The sequence below is a fragment of the Pinus tabuliformis genome, chromosome 3_1, assembly GCF_031772625.1.
Source record: "Pinus tabuliformis cultivar Carrire ecotype Pingquan chromosome 3_1, CPIR1, whole genome shotgun sequence".
Taxonomy (NCBI): Eukaryota; Viridiplantae; Streptophyta; class Pinopsida; order Pinales; family Pinaceae; genus Pinus; species Pinus tabuliformis.
In genome coordinates this window covers 862,899,782-862,912,055 of record NC_142301.1, presented here as the reverse complement: position 1 = coordinate 862,912,055, position 12,274 = coordinate 862,899,782, and positions in this window count along the sequence as shown.

The following is a 12,274-nucleotide window of genomic DNA, read 5'->3' as shown; positions in this document are numbered from 1 at the left end:
TCATGATTTTTTTTGTTAAATTTTTTCATATTAAAAAACATAATAATAATAGCATAATGGAAAAAAAAAAACGACGGGAGCTTCTCATCTAGTGATAATAAAATAGACGAGGTTAAACAAAACGAAACTGAAACAAACATAATAATAATTTAGTGGAAAAGAAAACGAATAGAGAATATCGATATAATAAAATAGATGGAGTTAAACAAAACTAAAATTTAATTAATAATGGAGAAAACATTTAATCCGGTAAATACGTACTCCATTTGCAAAAACAATTTAATAAAGTATAAGGAGGGTATTTGCAATTCGGTCCATAGTGTGATCCCATTTGGTCTGGTTTGAGATTTATGGTTTGAGACTTGCCTACCGAGAAGATGATCGAAGAAATGAGGTTTTAAACGATGGAAAATATTGCAGTAAGATGTGTGAGGTTTCTAAGTAGCAACAATTTGAAATAAAAATTTCCTATACCAGGATTTATTGAACGAGCAATGCCGACTTTTTTGTTCATTCTTGTTGTGATAATAGAGGGTGAGATTAAATCGAAATGAAATCATTCACGAAATTCTAAATAAATTAACAGTAATGAACGAAATTGTAGAAGTGAAAGTACTAGTGTTTTGATGGATTTAGAGAGTGGAGCAGAACAAAGTGTGAGCAACAATAAAATGTACGTCAAACTAAATGGGTTTTATGGTGAACAAGGCGTGTTAAAATATAATAACATAGATAAAAGCTGAACTAAAATCAAGAAATATTTTCGTGGGATAACTAAAGGTGACCTAAAATTAGAAATATAGATAGGACCTCCATATCCCCTCCCCCACTGTCTCTATCACCCCATCTTCGCTCCCAAAGTTTTCATCTAACATAAACCCTACTCCGGAGTCTGGGCCTTCTTCCCCTAGATACCCAACTCGTTGCAAGGTGAAATTACAGGCCCTAGATCAATTAGGTATCAGCGTGGATTCAACCCCCACCCCTCCAAACTTCCTTGAGGTCGCCCTTCCTCTCTCTCCACAGTAAAGCTGCAGGCCGAAGAGGAGATTGCATCAGGGAAACAAAACACCATCCACATGGAACTTAGAGCTTCGAACACCTTGGCCGACCCCCCTCCATGAAGTTGTTCTCATTCAGTTGCACAGGGCTTACTAGGCCTGATAAAAAATTATCACTTCGTAGAGTGATCTATGAAGAATCCGTGGATGTAATTCTTCTTCAAGAAACCTTGGGTACTATTGATTCCATCTCCCATTTGCTCAAATCGATGCTCCTAGGATGGTCCTTTCTAGCACTCCATGCTAATGGAAGATCGGGTGGCATTGCTCTAGGTTATAACACCCGATCCATCAACCTTTTCAATAACTGGGGATGCTCTGGGCATATGGGGGTAGATATATACTCAGCTGACCTGGGTATTGAGATCAGGCTTATTAACGTGTATGGGCCATGCCATCATGGCCTGAATTCTGGGATCGGTTTCTGAGCTCTAATTTTCTACAAAAGGACCACTTAATCTTGGGAGCGGATCTAAATTTATCCATTCGCCTCTCTGAATCATGGGGACATTGTGCCAAATCTGATCCTCTATCATCTTATTTTGAGAACATCCTTGAAGCCCACAATCTGTTGGACATACCATCTGCAAAGTTGCAGCCCACGTGGAGGAATAACAGAGCTGGAAGGCCTTATTAAGGAAGGCCTTCTAAACTTGACTAGACTGATTCCTTATTAAGGAAGGCCTTCTAAACTTGACTAGACTGATTCCTTATTAAGGAAGGCCTTCTAAACTTTGGGTTTAACTATAGACAATGGCTGGGATCAAGAGGATTATCAGATCATCTACCTATATATTTTGAAATCAGAGGGAGGACCGATAATCCTAAGGTTCCTTACAAAACCAGTTCTTCTTGGCTAAAGGATACACATTATGCTCGTATGGTCACGAATTATTCGAAGGTCCACCCGCTTGCTGCTAGGGGGCATATAGCAGAGGGTTTTGATCATAACTTAAAAGAGCGAAAGAAAATCTCTAAAATTTGGGCACATAATAAGAGAGTATAGGACAACCAAACCCTAAGGGATACCGAAGTAGAGATTGTTGACTTTGAGAATAATCAGGGAGGAGTTTCTACCTCGACTAAACATAAGGATAAGCTCGCATCCTTAGACGCTAAAAGAGGCAAAATATTAAAGGATAGAGAAGAATCATGGAGACTACGAAGTAGGGCAATTTGGCTACTAGAGGGAGATGATGACATGAAATTTTATCACAAATTTGTAAACAACTGGAAAGCAATCAACACCATATGGCAACTCATGAATGAGAATGGAAACTCTATAAACACCTTCCCACACCTATCTTCCTTGGGATCATCACACTTTAAGTAGACTTAGAGAGAAACCCCTAATGCCACCCTTGCTGAAATCATTCGAGTGGCACAGCTATGTCCCTATTTTGTGGACCAAGAGGATGCATCGGAACTGGTTAAGGAGGTCATTATTTGAGAACTTGATGCCATAATAAAATGGTTCAAGAGAGACAAGAGCCTAGGACTAGATGGCTGGTCAGTGGAGTTCTATTTGGCATTCTTTGAGACACTTAGTGCAGACCTCCTCAAGGTTTTCGAGGATACCTAGATCAATGGCAAGATGTATGAAGCTTTCAATTCTACATTCATTTCCCTCATACCCAAAAATGATAATCTGACCTCGTATGATGACTTTCGGCCCATTTCTTCGTGTAACTGTATCTATAAATTCATAGCTAATATCATAACCAATCGACTGCAACCCATCCTATCAACCCATATCTCGCCTGATCAATTTTCCTTTTTGCAAGATAGACAGATCCATGAGGCGGTTGGAACAACACAGGAGGTGTTGCACTCTCCTCAGACTAAGAAAATGAAAGGTATGATACTTAAGGTTGATCTCTCAAAAGCTTTTGACAGAGTAAGTTGGCTGTATATAAGAATGCTTCTAACAAACCTTGGGTTTCCATTTCGAATTTATCAAATGGATCATGTGTTGCATTACTAATATATCTTTCAGTGTTCTGGTAAATGGAGCAGCATCTCCTTTCTTTCACTCAGAAAGAAGCCTTAGACAGGGATACCCCCTATCTCCACTACTCTTCCTTCTCATCATGGAAGGGCTCAACAGATTCATCAAAGAAGAACACAACAGGGGCTGACTCCAAGGGATTAAAATCATCGATAGATGCATACTGACACATTTATTATTTTTGGATAATGTGTTGATATTCCTCAATGGAAGCATAGGGACCTAACTATCATGAAGAATATCTTCTCCCTATTTCAATCTACTGCTGACATGATAGTCAACTGCAACAAGTCCACATTGACAGTGCCATGGTGCTCTTCACATGAGATTCAATATACTCTCAGAAGATTCTACTTTACCCTAATGAGAATGGAGGATGGTATCACAAGTACTTATCCAGGGCAGGTATATTAACCCTCATAAAATTAGTATTGGAGGCTACTCCAGTATACTAGATGTCATTAGCATGGATACCTAGGGGCATACTCTCTAGGATACAAACCCTATGCTGTAGGTTTCTCTGGAAGGGAAAACAGTCTGGAAGAATATTTTCTTGGGTCAAATGGGAAGCTCTCTCACTACCAAAGAAATGGGGAGAGTGGGGCATCATGAAGTTGGAGGACTTTTCCTCAACTCTAGTAGCAAAACTTAGTTGGCACCTCAACACTTGAAGTAGCTTGTGGACAAGGGTGGCCATCTCAAGATACATTGCACCTCATATTTTGATGGATTGGCTAAGACAACCTCTAAGATATACCATAGGAATATTTGTTATATTGAAGGCAGTGCCAAAATCTCTGGAGATCATCACAACGGGCCTTATTTGGAGAATACAATCTAGCACCGCTATGCGGATAGGGGAGGATCCCTGGATAGGATGCGGGAATGCCCATAGGATATCCATCGAGCTTAAAACCCATCTCAGTGCAGTGGACATTAATCACATTAGTTACCTTGACGACCCTAACCATACGATTATGTTTCAAAAATCCTGGAAATCTGCTCGCATCCTCCAAATACCTGAGCAGTGGGAACAACTATCGGCTTACTACATAGCAGCCTTAACAGAAGCACATATTAGAATTGTTGAAGGGGAGGATGAGATAATATGGGTGCTCTCAAAGTTAGGAAAATAGTCTCCCAAGGAGGGTTATCTTGTATTCGCTGATGCACATAGACCACAAGCCATCGATCACTGGTGGAAACACTTGTGGAAGCTCAAAGAACCCCCCAGGACCCGACTTCTCATGTGGGAAATCCTTAAAAATAAGATCCCCACTGGTGATAACCTCCTTAAATGAGCACAACATGGACCTTTCTGGTGTTGCTTTTGCAAGAGCAACAATGAATCTATGGATCACCATTTTCTCGATTTCCAGGCCGCAAAGGACCTCTGGAGTTCGACCTTATCGGCCTTATCCTCCCAGATCATATGGTAGGGATTGACTATCAAGGAGGCCTGGTCTAATTGGTGGACTAGGACAGACCCAGCTAAATCTAGAAATCTTCCCCTCCTTATCTGCTGGGCAATCTAGATAGCCCGCAATAATCTCATCTTTTAGAATATTACCCCTCACCGGCCCTCCATTTTTGCCCACATTATGACTGACTATAACATCATCCCTGATGATGAGGATACCCCCCAGCCATGTACAATTGTCCCAGAATCCATTAACCACCTTCTTCCTTGGCCTTTTTTTGATGGATCTGCATGGGAGGCTAGATGTTGGGGAGGTTCCATCATGTACCTAACTGAATCCGATAACTTTAAAATAAAAATGGGTCTGGAAAGAGGCACAAACAATTACGCTGAACTAATCAAAACCAAATTCCTCATACAACTCGCTCTGGAAAAACACTGTAGAGACCTACAATTACTTGGCGGCTCAAAAGTTTTATATGATTGGATAAATAAAACATCAAATTATACTGCATTTTCACTTAGACAGATCTTGGATGAGGCAAACCAACTTATCACTCATTTTGACTCATTTGTATGCCATCATATTTATAGGGAACGAAATTCAGTTGCCGATCTATTATCCAAAGAAGCCGCGGTTAGGCCTCTCATTACTTGGATGATTCAGGAACAAAGGGCTGACTCTCATTACCAGTTTTACCATCTTCCATTTATGGAGATAACATACTAGATGGCTTAGTGAGAGCTTGGTTATATGTTCATTTTTGCTACTATTTTTTAAATATTCATACATGCTTTTAAATTAACAGATGTATATAAAACTATCATGCACTCTATATGTTAGAGTTATTTTGTTTTTAATTCTACTGAACTTCATTAGAGATATGTGCCTCCCTATGTGGATATAAGGCACCAATTTTGCTACATGGGTTTATCTTTATTACGATAGGCACTTTGCCTCTCTTACAACATATGCATTATGCATATACAACATGTAATTTTCTTTTATATAATGAAAATTACGATCTTTCCAAGGGAAAAAAAAATAATATACAAACTTCATTTAATTTTGTAAAAGCAGATGTCTATTGAATCTGTAAAAACAAATTGCATACGTTTGACTGGATAACGCAACAACCTTAGATTTGAACAACATAACATTAGTTTGCACGATAAGAAGATGGTGGAAGGAATTGAGTCACAATTTGATCGAAATCTTTTGGTAGTGTTTATGAATTTGCTTGGACATGTTTTTGAAATAGTAGATTTCTTGAAGCAACAATTTCTCCTTGAGCAACAATGACCTTTTGTAACTAAAGGAGGCCCAGATCACCAAAACAGATCAAGAAATTAAACCCTCAAGCCTTTGATTATTATGGATCTAATTCTCAACTCTCAAAGAATATTCTATCGCTTGGCCAAATAAACATCGCTGCACAGAATGGACAAAGAATGGGCAGTGAGGCCTGGCTGAAGCCCAATAGAATGATTTCATCGCCATTTAAACACATCAATTCATGAACATCTAAACACACAGATGTATATGTGCTAAGGCCTTTAAGAATGCGTTGAACCCATACAAGAAATTGTAGTGGTTATATGAGCTATGCACAAGTTATTGTAATGATTCTGTTATAGTCTACCGTTTTTAGAATCCTTCTTCTCTTTTCTTTTCTCTCAGGGGTTTTATCCTTGCTATAACGACAGGCTCATTAGCTTTTGTGCTTTCTTTTGCTTAAAATCCTAGCTTTATTATAATGGAAAGCTCATTAGATTTTGCGCTTTCTTGTGGTTAAAATCTTTGCTTTTTATGAGATTTTTGATTTCTTGATTTTGTGATTAAAATCTGTTCTCCTTGCTTTTTCTAAGATTTTTTACTTTATTATAACAACAGGCTCATTGAATTTTTTTGTGCTTTCTTGGTTTTCCAATCAACTTTTTTTGTACTTTCTTGATTTTCATGTGTTTCCTTTTCTAGTTCGTTTTATTGATTGCATTTTTTTTATGGTTGTTGTTTTGTTATCTTTTTTTTTCTTTCTTGAATTTTTTGGATTGTGGTTTTTTAATTTATTTATTTATGATATAAATATAACCAATATAATAGTAGGGGAAGTGACAAGAGTTTCTCATTGTTGTTATATTCATCGAACTCATTTTTAGTCTAGGCTTATGTTTATCCTTTTTGTATCAACGCTTTTTATTTTCTTTTCAATTCTGAAATGAGAGTTTTCCTTTTGTAATTTTCATTTATCTTTTCCAATTCTCATTATGATAAAGGGTTTTTCTAGGTTCTACTAGTTTTTGTCTCATTGTGGTTGCTTGGTTTATTATGGTTTGAAGAGGAGTGTTATTTATTTTTTGTGAGGGTTTTAATGTTAAATGTCTAGCTTTTAGTGGCTCCTTGAGGGTTTTGGCTTTATAGATTAGGAATCCATAACATGTATCATAGCTTTAAGAGTGTTTTGAATCCATAAGATTTTGTGCATGGTTTTGTTTTTCATATTGAAGGTTGTTCATTGCAACTTAGGGATGTTTTACGTAGGGAGGGATTCTCATGTGTATTTGTAATTATGAAAATTGCCAATGGTTGGTCTTTGTAATTGTGCTCAATGTGTTATCAGCAATGATAAATATGATAAATATCAATGATAAATATTGTATTATTTTGTATTTTACTGGAGTTTTGCAAATATTCGGGATAGGTTACAGTTTTACTAGATGAACAACTCTGCATTAAATCATTTATAGGTTAATATAAACTTTTCAGTTTTTGTATTAAATATAATGCAAAATATGTATGTATTGAATTGTGAGACAATGTTTTTTCTTATCACATAGATTGTATTTTGTGACTATACTTGGAGGTCGATGGCAATGGATGCCCATATTCCCACGAGAATCGATAAAGGTAATGTAAGGATTTGCATTGAAGTAATTATTATATTTCACATTTTCTAAATTATGAGGATGGGACATGGACATATGGATGACTAGATCCACGTGCATTTTCTATAGGAGCTGTGATTATCTCTTTGTGTTTTACTAATTTTTTACAGGATTTCGCATTCACTTCATTGAGATTAACACTTTAATTTGGTTAAATATAAGAGTTAATAAAAGTTAAAGTTTAGATAAGTTAATTTAATTAGACTGGCTTTTAATATTTTAAGAGAATTTGGTTAATATATATTTTGAAATCACATAAATGCAATCAAATTTTTAACCATTCATCAATATTTACAAAAGTGCTTATAATTTTCCCGAAATGATGAAAATTTATTATTATATTATATGGCTTGAAATTGTGAATAATTAAAGTTATATTATGTTTTAATTTAACTATCACACAACATTCACAATTAACCTCAGTTCATCATTTTTTTTGAATATATAAATATCAGCGAATGCTGTATTTTTTAGTCTTTATACAGATTTTATAAATTTTAGTTTAATATTAAAAATATACATTTTATACTATTATTAATATTAATGTATTTTTAACTACACAAATACAAATATTAAAACTGCAATAAACTTTAAATAGAGTTTATAAAACTATTATTTCTACTATCAATAAAATAAATTTAAAATAGTCTTAATAAAAGAAAGTTTAATATGCTTATGACGACATGTAACAATGGTATAATTTATTATGAGAATTTAGCTAATGTACACTACAACAATTTTTTGAAATTGTAATGCAATAGAATTGCAATGTAGTACAATTGTTAAAGAATAGCTCACATAGTGTAGGAATGAGTTTGAAATCTAGGTTTTGAAATTTAGATTGAGGTGAAGTTTCCTATGAGAATTTAGCGAATGTACCCTACAACTCTTCTTGCAAAATTGTAATTTAATAGAATTGCAATGCAATACACTTGTTAAAGAATGATTAACATAGTGCATGAATCGGTTCCAATTTTTCAGTTTTAAATTAAGGTTTAATTAAAAATAACCAAATCAATTTGAAATTTAGGTTTTGAGTTTTAAACTAAATTATAATTAAAAATAACCAGCATACATACTTATGTTATAAAGCTAGAAGTAAACAACTCTTTGTTCTGAGTGATTGGACATTTTTTATAAAGAAAGTTTGGTTTCTTTGAATATTACAATAATAATACATTAATAATAAAATTAATAATTTTTATATTAAGAATAGAAATATTAAAAACAATTAATTAAAATAATAAGGATTAAGAATCTATATTTTTAAATAAAAATTCACATATTAAGACATAACTCAACCATATAATATTAATTAATATATTAAATCAAAATCAATAAATATAAATATAGTACAATAAACTTAATAAAATAAGCTTAATAAATATACTCTATAAAATTAGGTTTATTATTATTATATTATTATCTATAAATACAAATATTACACATATATTAATATATTAAAAATTATACATAGTTAGAAATTCTTCTAATATTAATAACAATTAAGCTATAATATTAACATTAATAAAATTTAATTAATAAATTTATGTATTATCATTAATATTCATAAATAATGTTCATAATAGTTATAATAGTTATATTTTAGACATTAAAAATAATAATAAAAAATATAATATTGACAATACAAATATTAACATTAATGTTGTTAATAATAAGGTTAATATATGGTTAATAATTTCATATAATAATTATTTATGTAATAATATTATTAAATGTAATAATTCAATATATTTTGTTAACTAGCTCAAATTGTTAATGTGACTAACATAATCATTAATGGTTAACTTTAATTAATTATAATTGATCATTTTCAATCTTATTAAACACTAACAATTATAGTAGGTCGTAATTAATTATTTATTAATGTATTAAGCCACATGAAGTATTAATAGTTTGATTATTAACTAATATATAAAACCATAATTTATGAATATCGATACTATTGATTATTTATTAATATTATTAAGTTAAACCTTAATATAAGTAATATAAATAAAATCTATATTTTTATATTAATCAATATAATATATATTAATATTAATGTTAATATATTAATAATAGTATAATATATATTAATATTATTGTTAATATATTAATATTAGTATTATCATTAATGTTAATATTACTATAAACATTGATATTAATGTGTGCACCTTACTCTAAAATATGTGTTACAATTTAAATAGCCATGCCCATTAAAACATGTCTTATAACTTACACTACGCCCATGAACTGAGCTTTGGCGGTTGAACTTTTGAAGCCATAGCTATACCACACCCTAAACATTATTTAGGTTTAAATTTTAGTGTTAATATAATATCACATAGTTTTGGTGTTTATGTCATCTAATAAAACCTTGTGTGTGTGTGTGTGTGTGTGATATATATATATATATATATATATATATATATATATATATATATATATATATATATATATATATATATATATGTTATATATTATACATATGATGATTGATGATGATGATGATGATGATCGTTAACGTCCGCTGAGACCAAATAATGATCTATCGGACCTAAAGAGACAAATTATTTATTTTGATTTAAGATTTTATTCCTATGCTCAAAAAGCTTGGAGAGAAGCCTCCCGAGCTCACTATAATTTTGGCATTGTAAAAGGCTAGGAAGGTCAGTATTGTAACAAAGGTTGTGAAATTGAGATCTAATGTGGTTGTATGCAGGGCACTCTAAGAGGAAGTGGTTTTCATCCTCGATGCTCCTATTCTCACAAATATGGCAGATCCTTTCCATCCATGGCGTTTTAGGAACTACCCAGCGGCGAGTTTCACTATGGAGCTCATGAGAATTCGTTCTAATCTTTGCTATATTAATTTTCTTTTTTGAGCTAGTTAGAATAGAGAGATACGTTTGATCTTCAAGGGTGGGGTTGATGAACTTCTTATAATAACTTAATTTTCTTTTAGACGCTAAATCTTTCTCACACCACAATTTTTCTTTGAACTTAGAAGTAACAATATCTTTAATGTTATTTATGTTTTGCAAAGCATCATTCTCATTGATCTCCCAATAGTTTAACCAGGCCCTTGTGTCCTTATGCCATCCTCGGTTAAGCCTTAGGTGATTTTGGCTGGAATTTAAAGCTAGCTTAGGAAGTCTATGATTGTCTATGTTATTGAGCTTGTGCTTGTACATCAGAAACCTGAGCATAGCTAGGCTCTCAATAGAAGAAAGACCTGCTTCTATAAGGAGAATAGGATAGGGTGTATTACTTTTAATTTTCAGGTTATAAGTTATAAAACGCTTCTGGATTTGCTCAATCTTCCTCCATGATTCTCTGGAGATGCTGTAGCCCCAAACTTCACAGCCATATAAGATAACAGGAGTGACTAAAGTTTCAAAGAGGAACTTCTTTTTATCCCACATTACGAGGTTTGTCGTTTTACAATTATTTTCAAGACCAAAATAAGCTTTCCATCCCCCATTGATCCTTTTCTCAATGCTATGGTTCCAGTTGAGCTTGTGATGGATATCAATTCCTAGGTACTTGTAAGAATACACTTCCTCCAAGTTATTATTGTCATACGTAAAATTAGCGCAAGTGTCCTTCTTAGATTTGATAATCATAACTTTTGTTTTGTCTGTGTTAACAGTCATACCCATGGCAGAAATATGACAATGAAGGTTTTAATTTTTTAGTGTAATACAAGATTATCAAATCATGTAAATCATTGTAAACCATAATGGTTTTGTATTTAGTAAAAGGCTTACTATATTAGACTGTTTTAATTTCATGATATTTTTTATGTTTTCAAAGTTTTAATATGTAAGTGGGTAGATTTTATCAAAAAATAGGTTTGGTTTTAATATAATAGAATATATTTTATTATTATATTTAGATTTAAGTTTGTTATTAAGTTTAAGTTTTTATGTTATTATTATTACTAGGTTTAGGTTTTTCATGATTATTTTAATTTTAATATTAATATTAATAGTCAATCATGATCAAACCATGTTAAACCATAGCCAAACTATGTCTGAATATGTTTGACAATTAACACTCTTCAACATTGGTAAAATATAATTGCATACTATTATTGATTAATATTAATAGTTCAACACACTCAACCACATTAGATAAATGTAGTCAAACCTTGATAGACAATGTTTAAATAATTGACCATGAACAAACTTGGTCAATCCTATGTTGACCATATTTAGCAATATTCAACTTGATAACATAGTCATACATAGTCAACATTTCAAATGTCAACATAAACAAGCATATTCAACCATGTTCAACTGGAGTCAAACAGTCATTAACCATTGTAAAAAAATAGTTTGCGATGTTTAAAAATTATCACACATTGTCAGCGATAGTCTAACCATGGTGACCACTGTGGTTTACTATGATTGGCCATAGTTATCTATGGTTACCATGGTCAACCATTGTAAACCATTGTTTAATGTACTTAGCACGGTTGATGATCTAGGTGGATATTAGTGGTCACCCGCATGTTCCACTTTGACACCAACACCGTGTCTTTCAGTTTTTTGTTTTTCTTGATTGTAGCACAATTTACTAGTTTTGGTAGTTTTTTGGGTCATGAACTTTTGGAGCCATTTTGAGGCCCTAAACGACATTTTTGGGGAAAGCATAGAGCCCAGTTTCATCGCAAATTAGATTTTTTTATTTTCTTTTGGCATCATCTTAAAGATCTTCAAAATGAGGTATTATGATGGCCAAACAGAGATCGTGTGCTAAAGTTATGACAACGAGAAGTTGATGTACCAATTTACCCCAATGGGCCCAATAGTTTTGGTGCTTCATCTCCTG